Source organism: Ovis aries, chromosome 4 (assembly GCF_016772045.2).
Source record: "Ovis aries strain OAR_USU_Benz2616 breed Rambouillet chromosome 4, ARS-UI_Ramb_v3.0, whole genome shotgun sequence".
Classification (NCBI taxonomy): Eukaryota; Metazoa; Chordata; class Mammalia; order Artiodactyla; family Bovidae; genus Ovis; species Ovis aries.
In genome coordinates this window covers 85,394,301-85,408,084 of record NC_056057.1, presented here as the reverse complement: position 1 = coordinate 85,408,084, position 13,784 = coordinate 85,394,301, and positions in this window count along the sequence as shown.

Genomic DNA, 13,784 nt, shown 5'->3' with positions numbered 1-13,784 from the left:
ATCTGGGAAAGAATATTATAAGCACTCTAAGATTCCTCATTTTCCAATTTTGAACAGTTCTAGGAACCCCTTGTGGATATCAAAATCTGAATGTTCAAATCCCTTATATAAATTGGTATACTATTTGCAATTAATCTACATAATCCTCCCATATACTTTAAACCATCTCTAGATTACTTGTATTGGAGAAGGCAATGGCAACCTACTCCAGTACTCTTCCCTGGAAACTACCATGGACGGAGGAGCCTGGTAGGTTGCAGTCCATGGGGTCGCGAAGAGTCAGACACAACTGAGCGACTTCACTTTCACTTTTCACTTTCATGCGTGGAAGAAAGAAATGGCAACCATTCCAGTGTTCTTGCCTGGAGAATCTCAGGGACGGAGGAGCCTGGTGGGCTGCCATCTATGGGGTCGCACAGAGTTGGACACGACTGAAGCAACTTAGCAGCAGCAGATTGCTTATATAATACAATGCAGATGCTGTGTAAATAGTTGCCAACATATGGCAAATTCAGACTTTGCTTTGCAGAATTTTCTGTCATTTTTTGGAATATTTTTTTCCATGATTAGTTGTGTCCACAGATGCAGAAACTCTAAATATGAATGGCCAATGGTATATTAAAATATATTAACTTTAAAAGTGTGCAAAATGTTGATAGTTTTAAAAATTGTAGTCAAAATGAACTTGGAAGAAACTATAGGAAACCTATGAAACAAAGAACACACACTATACAAATCTTTTTATCAGATTTGTGATTTGCAACATTTTCTTCTTGTGTGTGCCATGTCTGTTCATTTTCTTTCAGTTTCTCACCAGAGCAAAAGGGTTTGACTTTGATAAAGTAATTTCTCAAGCTTCCCTTCCATGGTTGGCAATTTTACTCTTGTACCTGAAAATTCATCACCATACTGAAAACCTAAGGTCAGGTAAATGAATTTATATGGGGCTTCTGGGAAATTTTATGTTTGATATTTCAGTTGAGGGTCCTTTGATTTTGCTTTGTTTATGAGAAAACAATATTTATCCATTAATATATTGTCAAAAATTGTTGAATATACAGTGTGAATGTATAGCTGATGTATCTCTTCTGTTCCATTAATACATATGTCTATGCTTTTGCTAATACCAGTGTATTACAGGGGATTGATATTAATGCATTGAAATTGGATAACTTGAATCCTATAACTATGCTCTTCCATTTAAGAATCATTTAGGTATTCCAATCATTTTCCATTTCATATACATTTTAAAATTAACTTGCCAATTTCTACAAATAAAGCTTGCTAAAGTTTTGAAGGGTTTTGTTTACACTGGAGAGAAGATTGAGAACCATTGACATATTGAAAATATTAAGTCTTCCAATCCATGAACAATTGTTACTTTCTCCATTCATTTAAAATTTTAATTGTTTCATCAATGTTTTGTATATAGATTCTAACATATTGGGGTTTCCCAGGTGGCACTTAGGGTAAAGATCCTGCCTGCCAGTACAGGATCTGTGAAAATCATGGATTCAGTCCCTGAGTCAGGAAGATCCTCTGGAGACAGCGTGGAAATCCACTCCATTATTCTTGCCTGGAGAATCTGATGGACAGAGGAGCCTAATGGACTACAGTCTATGGGGTCTCAAAGAGACATGACTGAAGTGATTTAGCATGTATGCATTCATTTATACATATTTTGTTAGAATTATATATAAGTACTTCATTATGTGGTAATAGTATCAATGTTATATTTACATAGATATTCTTATTCATGCTGTTTATGTTTATGTATACCCATGTAAATATATACATTTTAATGTCTTTATGCAGGAAAATAATTGGCATTGGTATGTTGATATTTTATCCAGTAACCTTGCAAAATTCACTTATGTGGGAGCTTGTTTGTAGATGTTAAAACTTAAAAAAAAAAAAAGAAGTAATCATGGCATGGTGGCTCAGATGATAAAGATTCTGCCTGCAATGCAGAAGAACCAAGTTCAATTCCTGAATCAGGAAGATCCTCTGGAGAAGGAAATGATTAACACTCTAGTATTCTTGCCTGGAAAATTTCATGGACAGAGGAGCCTGACAGGTAACAGTCTATGAGGTCATAAGAATCGGACATGACTGAATGACTAACAGTTTCATTTTTCACTCTCATGTGAATAAATAATTTTTTTCTTCTTTGTCAACATGCATGTCTTCTATATACTTTTCTTCTGTTATTTATCTGGACATAAATTTCCAGGGCAAAACTGAAAAGAAATTCTGAGAAAGTACATTTTGGCTTCTTCCCAATATTAAAGATAAGGCATTTGTTCTCTCTTCATTGTATTAATTGCAGTTTTAAGTTACTAAAGTTTACTCCATAGGAAGTTTTCAAAAACTAATTTTTTCAAAATTTCCTGTATCTATTGAGATTATCATGTTTTCTTATTTAGCATATGTATGTATCAGTTCAGTTCAGTCGCTCAGTCGTGTCTGACTCTTTGCAACCCCATGGATCGCAGCACGCCAGGCCTCCCTGTCCATCACCAACTCCTGGAGTTCACTCAGACTCACGTCCATTGAGTCAGTGATGCCATCCAGCCATCTCATCCTCTGTCGTCCCCTTCTCCTCCTGCCCCCGATCCCTCCCAGCATCAGAGTCTTTTCCAATGAGACAACTCTTTGCATGAGGTGGCCAAAGTACTGGAGTTTCAGCTTTAACTACATTCCTTCCAAAGAAATCCCAGGACTGATCTCCTCAAGAATGGACTGGTTGGATCTCCTTGCAGTCCAAGGGACTCTCAAGAGTCTTTTCCAACACCACAGTTCAAAAGCATCAGTTCTTTGGTGCTCAGCCTTCTTCACAATCCAAATCTCACATCCATACATGACCACAGGGAAAACCATAGCCTTGACTAGATGGACCTTAGTTGGCAAAGTAATGTCTCTGCTTTTGAATATGCTATCTAGATTGGTCATAATGTTTCTTCCAAGGAGTAAGCGTCTTTTAATTTCATGGCTGCAGTCATAATCTGCAGTGATTTTGGAGTCCCCAAAAATAAAATCTGACACTGTTTCCACTGTTTCCCCATCTACATCCCATGAAGTGATGGGACCAGATGCCATGATCTTCGTTTTCTGAATGTTGAGCTTTAAGCCAACTTTTTCACTCTCCTCTTTCACTTTCATCAAGAGGCTTTTTCGCTCCTCTTCACTTTCTGCCATAAGGGTAGTGTCATCTGCATATCTGAGGTGATTGATATTTCTCCCGGCAATCTTGATTCCAGCTTTTGCTTCTTCCTACCCAGGGTTTCTCATGATGTACTCTGCATAGAAGTTAAATTAGCAGGGTGACAATATACAGCCTTGACGTACTCCTTTTCCTATTTGGAGCCAGTCTGTTGTTCCATGTCCAGTTCTAACTGTTGCTTCCTGACCTGCATACAGATTTCTCAAGAGGCAGGTCAGGTGGTCTGGGATTCTCATCTCTTCCAGTATTTTCCACAGTTTATTGTGATCTACACAGTCAGAGGCTTTGGCATAGTCAATAATGCAGAAACAGATGTTTTTCTGGAACTCTCTTTCTTTTTCCATGATCCCGCAGATGTTGGCAATTTGATCTCTGGTCCGCAGATGTTGGCAATTTGATCTCTGGTACCTCTGCCTTTTCTGAAACCAGCCTGAATATCAGGGAATCCATGGTTCACGTATTGCTGAAGCCTAGCTTGGAGAATTTTGAGCATTACTTTATTAGCATGTGAGATGAGTGTAATTGTGCAGTAGTTTGAGCATTCTTTTGCACTTCCTTTCTTTGGAATTGGAATGAAAACTGACCTTTTCCAGTCCTGTGGCCACTGCTGAGTTTTCAAATTTTCTGGCATATTGAGTGCAGCACTATCACAGCATCATCTTTCAGGATTTGAAATAGCTCAACTGGAATTCCAACACCTCCACTAGCTTTGTTCGTAGCGATACTTTCCAAGGCCCACTTGACTTCACATTCTAGGATGTCTGGCTCTAGATTAGTGATACACCATCATGATTATCTGGGCCATGAAGATCTTTTTCGTATAGTTCTTCTGTGTATTCTTGCCACCTCTTCTTAATATCTTCTGCTTCTGTTAGGTCCATACCATTTCTGTCCTTTACCGAGCCCATCTTTGCATGAAATATTCCCTTGGTATCTCTAATTTTCTTGAAGCGATCTCTAGTCTTTCCCATTCTGTTGTTTTCCTCGATTTCTTTGCATTGATCACTGAAGAAGGCTTTCCTGAACTGCATTAATTTATGAATGATAAACACTAATTTCATTCTTAGGCTGAACTCCACTTGTTTGTGAACCTCATTTTAAATATTGCTGGATTTGATTTGGATGATGTCATTAGAAATTTTATATCTACATTCTTGAAGACTGCTGTTTTATAGCTTTCAACTCTTGTATTTTTCTTCTGTTTTCTGGAATATACTGATGGAATTGTCAGTATTTCTGCTTAGACACTCAGTAGACTGCATCTGTAAAATCATCAAGGCTTGCATGTACTTCCTTTGTTTACAGCAGGATGTAGGAGTGAGAAAGTTTTAAACTACAAATTCAATTGTCTTAAGCATTATCAGAATATTTCAGATATCTATTTCTTCTTGAGTGATTTTGCAGTTGTGTGTTTCAAGTAATTTCTCATTTCCCTTTGTTATCAATTTTATATACATTGCATTGTCCATATAATTTCCTTTTCCTTATTATTTTATTAAGATGCATGGGATTAGTAGTAATGCCATATATTTCACTCCTGATATTGGAGAATTTCCATATGTAAAAGATAGGCTTAGAAAAAGCAAAGGAACCAGAGATCAAATTGCCAGTATTCATTGGATCATGGAGAAACAAGGCAATTCCAGAAAAACATCTACATCTGCTTCATGGACTGTGTGGATCACAAACCTGTGGAAAATTCTTAAAGAGTTAGGAGTATAAGACCATCTTGCCTGTCTCCTGAGAAACCTGTATGCAGGCCAAGAAGCAACAGTTAGAACTGGATATGAGACAATAGGCTGGTTCTAAATTGGAAAAGGAGTACGACAAGGCTATATACTGTCTCCCTGCTTATTTAACTTATATGCTGAGTATATCCTGTGAAATGCCCAGCTAGATGAAACACAAGCTGGAATCAAAGTTGCTGGAAGAAATATCAACAGATTCAGATATGCAGGTAATACCACTTTTAAGGCAGAAAGTGAAGAGGAACTAAAAAGCCTCTTGATGAGGGTGAAAGAGGAGAGTATAAAAGCTGGCTGGAAACCCAACATTCAAAAGACTAAGATCATGGCATCTGGTCCTATCACTTCATGGCAAATAGAAAAGAAAAAGTGGAAACAGTGAAAGATTTTCTTTTCTTGGGCTCCAAAATCACTGTGGACAGTGACTGCAGCCACAGAATTAGAAGACACTTGCTCCTTATAAGGAAAGCTATGACAAACATAGACATCATATTAAAAAGCAGAGATGTCACTTTGCTGGCAAAAGACATATAGTCAAAACTATGGGTTTTCCAGTAGTCACATGTGGATGTATGAGTTGGATCCAAAAAGAAGGCTGAGCATCAAAAAATTGATGCTTTCAAACTGTAGTGTTGAAGAAGACACTTGAGAGTCCTTTGGACTGCAAGGAGATCAAACCAGTCAATTCTTTAAAGAAATCAACTCTCAATATTCATTGGAAAGACTGATATTGAAGCTGAAGCTCCAATACTTTGGCCAGTTGATATAAAGAACTGACTCATTGGAAAAGACTCTAATGCTGGGAAAGATTGAAGACAAAGGGAGGAGTGGGTGGCAGAGGATGAGATGTATAAATAGGGCCTCAATGGACATAAATTTGAGCAAACTTTGGTCAATAGTGAAGGCCAGGGAAACCTGCTGTGCCACAGTCTATGAGGTCCCAAAAGTCAAAGAAGGCTTAGTGACTGAGCAACAGTAACATTTGGTAACATGGGTCCTTTTACTTTTTTCCCCTTATCAGACTGTCTAGAAATTGTAAACTTTTGTGTTTTCCAAAAATTAGTCTTTGATTTCTTTGATTTTCTAATTAATTGTATTGGCTTGTATTTTTCTTTATTGTTTCCCTTCCCGTTTCTTTCAGGTAAATATTCTTTTTTCTCTAGTTTATAAGAAGGAAGCAAGTTATGGTTTTAGACAAGTGAAAAGGAACTTAAAAGCCTCTTGATGAAAGTGAACGAGGAGTGAAAACTTTGGCTTAAAGCTCAACATTCAGAAAACGAAGATCATGGCATCTGGTCCCATCCCTTCATGGCAAATAGATGGGGAAACAGTGGAAAGAGTGTCAGACTTTACTTTTCTGGGCTCCAGAATCACTGCAGATGGTGACTGCAGCCATGACATTAAAAGATGTTTACTCTTTGGAAGAAAAGTTATGACCAACCTAGATAGTATATTCAAAAGCAGAGACATTACTTTGCCGACTAAGGTCCATCTAGTCAAGGCTATGGTTTTTCCTGTGGTCATGTATGAATGTGAGAGCTGGACTATGAAGAAAGCTGAGCACTGAAGAATTGATGCTTTTGAACTGTGGTGTTGGAGAAGACTCTTGAGAGTCCCTTGGACTGCAAGGAGATCCAACCAATCCATTCTGAAGGAGATCATCTCTGGGATTTCTTTGGAAGGAATGATGCTAAAGCTGAAACTCCAGTACTTTGGCCACCTCATGCGAAGAGTTGACTCATTGGAAAAGACTCTGATGCTGGGAGGGATTGGGGGCAGGAGGAGAAGGGGACGACAGAGGATGAGATGGCTGGATGGCATCACTGACTCGATTGTCGTGAATCTGAGTGAACTCTGGGAGTTGGTGATGGACAGGGAGGCCTGGTGTGCTGCGATTCATAGGGTCGCAAAGAGTTGGACACAACTGAGTGATTGAACTGAACTGATTCTACTTTTTAAATAAAAGCGTGTAGTTGTGTAAATGTCTAGATATTGCTTCAATGACAACTTTTGATATATTTTATTTTTTATTATATGTATATATATATATATTTTTTTTCTAAATTTCCCTAGAGACTTCCTCTTTGATCCAAGTGCCACTTATAAATCTTATAAAAATTTCCCAATTCTTAGGTATTTCCAAGAGATCTACCATTGCTCTCATTTTGGAACTATTAAAAGGGAACATCATTAGAAATGTGAACATATAATAAGCACTTGGATTTCACAAACAATATATATTAGAAATCTATGATTGTTCTAAGCAAGAAATAGAATTATAATGTAAGAACATACTAAAGAAATTATTTAGCTAGTGAGAGTCTAGCAGACTGTCAAACTCCACATTTTATCTTGATTTTGTTGTTTACAAGAAGTCAATATTGCATAGAAACCTGTAATATTAGGTCCACAAAACAAGGCAAATTGGAAATGGTCAAATAGGAGATGGCAATAGTGAACATCAACATGTTAGGAATCAGTGGACTAAAATGGACTGGAATGGGTGAAGTTAACTCAGATGACCATCATATACTACTGTGGACAAGAATCGCTTAGAAGAAATGGAGTAGACCTCATAGTCAACAAACAAGTCCAAAATGCAGTCCTTGGAGGCAATCTCAAAAATGACAGAATAATCTCTATTCATTTCCAAGGCAAACCATTCAACATTACGGTAATCCAAGACTATGCCCTGACCAGTAAAGCTGAAGAAGCTGAATGATTCTCTGAACACCTACAAGACCTTCTAGCACTAACATTCAATAAAGATGCCTTATCATTATAGGGGACCAGAATGCAAAAGTAGGAAGTCCAGAGATACCTGGAGTAACAGGCAAATTTGGCCTTGGAGTAAAAAACAAAGCAGGACAAAGGCCAACAGAGTTTTGCCAAGAGAAAGCACTGGTCATAGCAAACACCCCCTTCCAACAACACAAGAGAATATTCTACACATGGACATCACCAGATGGTCAATATAAAACTCATATGATTATATTCTTTGCAGCCAAAGATGGAGAAGCTCTATACAGTCAGCAAAAAACAAGACCAGGAGCTGACTTGGGCTCAGCTCATGAAATACTTATTGCCAAATTTAGACTTAAATTGAAGAAAGTAGGGGAAAACACTAGAACATTCAGGTATGACCTACATCAAATCCCTTATGATTATACAGTGGAAGTGACAAAAAGACTCAAGGGATTCAATCTGATAGAGTGCCTGAAGAACTATGGAGGGAGGTAGTGATCAAGACCATCTCCAAGAAAAAGAAATGGAAAAGGCAAAATGGTTGTCTGAGGAGGTCTTGAAATAGCTGAGAAAAGAAGAGAAGCTAAACACAAAGGACAAAAGGAAAAATATACTCATTTGAATACAGAGTTCCAAAGAATAGCAAGGAAAGATAAGAAAGATTTCCTCAGTGATCAATGCAAAGAAATAGAGGAACACAAAAGAATGGGAAACACTAGAGATCTCTTTAAGAAAATTAGAGATACCAAGGGAACATTTCACTCAAAATGGAAACATTAAAGGACAGAAATAGTATGGACCTAACAGAAGCCAAAGATATTAAGAAGATATACAAAAAAGATCCAAATGACCCACATAACCATGATGGTGTCATCACTCACCTAGAGCCAGGCATCTTGGAATGCAAAGTCAAGTGCACCTTAGGAAATATCACTACAAACAAAGCTAGTGGAGGTGATGGAATTCCAGTTGAGCTATTTCAAATCCTAAAAGATGATGCTGTGAAAGTGCTGTACTCAATATGCCAGCAAATTTGGAAAACTCAGCAGTGGCCACAGGACTGGAAAAGGTCAGTTTTTATTCCAGTCCCAAAGAAAGGCAATGCCAAAGAATGTTCAAACTATAGCACAACTGTACTTATCTCACACACTAGCAAAGTAATGCTCAAAATTCTCCAAGCCAGGCTTCTACTGTACATTAATTGTGAACTTCGAGATGTTCAAGCTGGATTTAGAAAAGGCAAAGGAACCAGAGATAAAATGCCAAAAACCATTGGATCATTGAAAAAGTAAGAGAGATCCAGAAAAACATCTACTTTTGCTCTATTGACTATGCCAAAGCCTTTGATTGTGTGAATGACAACAAACTGTGGAAAATTCTTCAAGAAATGGGAATGCCAGACCACCTGACTTGCCTCCTGAGAAATCTGTATACAGGTCAAGAAGCAACAGTTAGATGTGGACACGGTATAGCAGACTGGTTCCAGATTGGGAAAGGAGACTGTCAAGGCTGTATATTGTCACCCTGCTTATTTAACTTATATGCAGAGTACATCATTCGAGATGAAGAACAGGCTGGAATCAATATTGCTAGGAGAAATATCAATAACCTCAGATATGCAGATGACACCACCCTTATGGAAGAAAGTGAAGAGGAACTAAAGAGCCTCTTGATGAAAGTGAAAAGGAGAGTGAAAAGCTGGCTTAAAACTCAGCATTCGGAAAACTAAGATCATGGCATCTGGTCCCATCACTTCATGGGAAATAGATGGGAAAACAGTGGAAATAGTGAGAGACTTTATTTTTTGGGCTCCAAAATCACTGCAGATGGTAAATGTAGCTGTGAAATTAAGACGCTTGCTCCTTGGAAGAAAAGCTATGATTAACCTAGACAGGATATTAAAAGCAGAGACATTACTTTGCCAACAAAGGTCCATCTAGTCAAGGCTGTTTTTTCCAGTTGTCATACGTGAATGTGAGAGGTGGATTCTAAAGAAAGCTGAGTGCCAAAGAATTGATGCTTTTGAACTGTGGTGTTTGAGAAGACTCTTGAGAGTCCCTTGGACTGCAAGGAGACCCAACCAGTCAATCCTAAAGGAAATCAGTCCTGAATATTCACTGGAAGGACTGATGTTGAAGCTGAAACACCAATACTTTGGCCACCTGATGCAAAGAACTTACTCTTTGGAAAAGATCCTGATTTGGGGAAAGACAGAAGGCAGGAGGAGAAGGGGATGACAGAGGATGAGATGGTTGGATGGCATGACCGACTCAATGGACACGAGCTTAAGTAAGCTCTGGGAGTTGGTGATAGACAGGGAAGCCTGGCTTGTTGCGGTCAGTGGGGTCACAAAGATTCAGACATGACTGAGTGACTGAACTGTACTGAATGGAAAAGTCACATTTTCCACTGATATTTATAAAATGATTATTTATAAATACACTCCGAATAGCTGTCAGTGATCCTCTGTGGTGAATTCAGAATCCATATTAACTGTACAAAGTGCTTAATTAGGGAAATAATAAATTTTGATAGCAGCAAAAAAAAAAAAAAAAAAAGGAAATTACAGGGGAAAAGTAACCTAACTGGTAAGGAAGGAGGAGAAAAATATATCAGAAAAAAACTGGCATTTTATTATTGAGAAAAAGTGTATATGAGAAAGGACAGAGATAGATGATGAAAAGCAGGTTCTCAAAATGCCTATTTTTTTTAATAGGGAAAGAAGTGTCAGTAAAGGAAAGACAACAGGGGAAAAAATGTCTTCTGTCTTTTTTTTTTTTTTTTTTAGGTGCTATATGCACATTTTCTTTTTTTCTTTTTTTTAATTTTTTTATTTTTTAAATTTTAAAATCTTTAATTCTTACATGTGTTCCCAAACATGAACCCCCCTTCCACCTCCCTCCCCATAACATCTCTCTGGGTCATCCCCATGCACCAGCCCCAAGCATGCTGTATTGTGCGTCAGACATAGACTGGTGATTCGATTCTTACATGATAGTATACATGTTTCAATGCCATTCTCCCAAATCATCCCACCCTCTCCCTCTCCCTCTGAGTCCAAAAGTCCGTTATACACATCTGTGTCTTTTTTGCTGTCTTGCATACAGGGTCGTCATTGCCATCTTTCTAAATTCCATATATACGTGTTAGTATACTGTATTGGTGTTTTTCTCTCTGGCTTACTTCACTCTGTATGATCGGCTCCAGTTTCATCCATCTCATCAGAACTGATTCAAATGTATTATTTTTAATGGCTGAGTAATACTCCATTGTGTATATGTACCACAGCTTTCTTATCCATTCATCTGCTGATGGACATCTAGGTTATTTCCATGTCCTGGCTATTATAAATAGTGCTGCGATGAACATTGGGGTACATGTGTCTCTTTCAATTCTGGTTTCCTCGGTGTGTATGCCCAGCGATGGGATTGCTGGGTCATAAGGTAGTTCTATTTGCAATTTTTTAAGGACTCTCCACACTGTTCTCCATAGTGGCTGTACTAGTTTGCATTCCCACCAACAGTGTAGGAGGGTTCCCTTTTCTCCACACCCTCTCCAGCATTTATTGCTTGCAGATTTTTGGATCACAGCCATTCTGACTGGTGTGAAGTGGTACCTCATTGTGGTTTTGATTTGCATTTCTCTGATAATGAGTGATGTTGAGCCTCTTTTCCTGTGTTTGTTAGCCATCCATATGTCTTCTTTGGAGAAATGTCTATTTAGTTCTTTGGCCCATTTTTTGATTGGATCATTTATTTTTCTGGAATTGAGCTGCATAAGTTGCTTGTATATTTTTGAGATTAGTTGTTTGTCAGTTGCTTCATTTGCTATTATTTTCTCCCATTCAGAAGGCTGTCTTTTCACCTTGCTTATATTTTCCTTTGTTGTGCAGAAGCTTTTAATTTTAATTAGATCCCATTTGTTTATTTTTGCTTTCTTCTTATTGTGATTAGAAGTGGAGAGAAGATCTCCTAAGCATCACATAAGGCAGAAAGATAAGTTTGCAAAGCCTTTGTCTCAGAATCACCTGAGGGCCTCTCAAAAATGCAGAGTTCTAGGTCTTGTTCCAAGCTTATTGAATCAGAACCTCTGGGACATTCAGCCTAAAATCCCCATTTTAATAAGATCCTTGTGTGTTTTATATGCACATTAACTTTGAGTAGCAGAAGTCAGGCAGAAATTTGTCAGAGAAACCATTTTTCAAGGGAAGACTGGGTTGCCTTTTGAGAGATATTTTTGGTAAGCACCTGGCTATTAATTCAACTGGGATGAACACTTGGGGCATAATTGGAGTTATTTAAATCCTGCAAAGTAAGGAGTTTGATGTGTGCTAAAGATCGGCACATGGGTTTAATATATTTTGGATATTATCAGGAGAGAAAGAACAGAACTAATGGGGAAATTTTTGCCTTTTCTTCCAACTAGTTCAGCTGAAGTAATGTTCTTCTTTCTTTGGAATAAGATAGAGGATAAAGGATATGTTCTGTTCTGCTTAGAAACTTACTATAATAAACTAAGAATATCCATAAAAATAATAAATTTCCCTGTGGGTTGGATTAAACAATATAGATAAGAAATTTTACTGAGGCAAGGAGGGTGCAATAAGATATGAAATATGGCAAAGATAATCACTCACCAACTTTAGAAATTTCAGTTCAAAGCCCCAAAGACTCTTGGTCCAGCCTAGGGCCTCTCTTTAGTTTTTGTGTTGTTTTTTCTTTCTTTTCTTTTTTTTTTTTTTTTCTCCACCAGCCCAAGGATGATTTAATCCCCTAAACGAGTGCTGCCCAACTCCCCACCAGATTCTTCTGGCACAGTAAGATGTGGATTCACTGTACTTCCAACCCTGCCCCTTCTTGCTGAGCCTGAACAAATTCAGTCTCTTAGTTTTAGAGAGTAGTAACTGTAAAGGACCTTGAAAATTTTAATAAAAATACAAATGATTGATAATTTAGAGAACATGAGAAAAAAATGAAGCTAATAGATTGATTCTTCCTACTTGTCACTCAAATTGAAATTAACATTTCTCTTCACATCTAAACTATATTTATGTACACTGGTTTCACAAATGGCCTTTCATTGACTATGCAGCAGAGTGATTTCTCAAGGTCTTACTAGTAATTTGTTGCTGTATGTATTTCCCTTACATTCCCTCACTTCAATCAGGTAGCCAGATTTGTATTGTCTCAATGAAAGGGAGATTCAGCTCAGTTTCTCAGTCGTGTCCGACTCTTTGCAACCCCATGAACTGCAACACACCAGGCCTCCCTGTCCTTCACCAAGTGCCGGAGTCTACCCAAACCCATGTCCACTGAGTCAGTGATGCCATCCAACCATCTCATCCTCTGTCGTCTCCTTCTCCTCCTGCCCTCAATCTTTCCCAGCATTAGTATAAACAGTATGAAAGGGAGATTAGAAACAGGAAAAATACAGGTTTCTGAAGGACAATCTCCTTCTAAGATAGCCATTATGCTCAGTTCTGAGACCCCAGGGTAGGATAATTCTAAAATAGATGGAGGTGGTCGGGAAAGAAAAGCAAACAGAAGAAAGGGAGGAGCTATCTTTATATAGGGAAGGGGAAAAAATAAAAGCTTGACAGATCTTATGATTACCAGATCTACATGCTTCTTTGTATTGCATGATTTTGGTAAGGAGAAATCACAGAAGCAAACGGATAGCTCAGTGGTTTCCCTATTTCGCCTGGATCTTGGGCATCACTTTCCTACCTCAGCCATGAAGCACAGCATGGAAACCTCATGTCTTAGCATTTCAAATGTTTATGTGTGCTAATGTCATAGGATTCTGAGAGCCAAGAGATATGGGGCAGATCTAAGGGGAATCAATATTTGTTTTGCTGTGCAGATTACTGATGAACATTGAGTGAATGTAGGTAAAAAGGAAGGTGATTAAATATTTTATAAAATATTTCTAGTCAATCATTATTATGCATTTCAGAGTAAAATTAATTTACTTTATGGAAAAATGGAAAAAATGTAACATTTTTACATACTCTAAACCATGGTTAAACTCCATACCTTTGAACATCAGTTCGGTTCATTTCAGTCACTCAG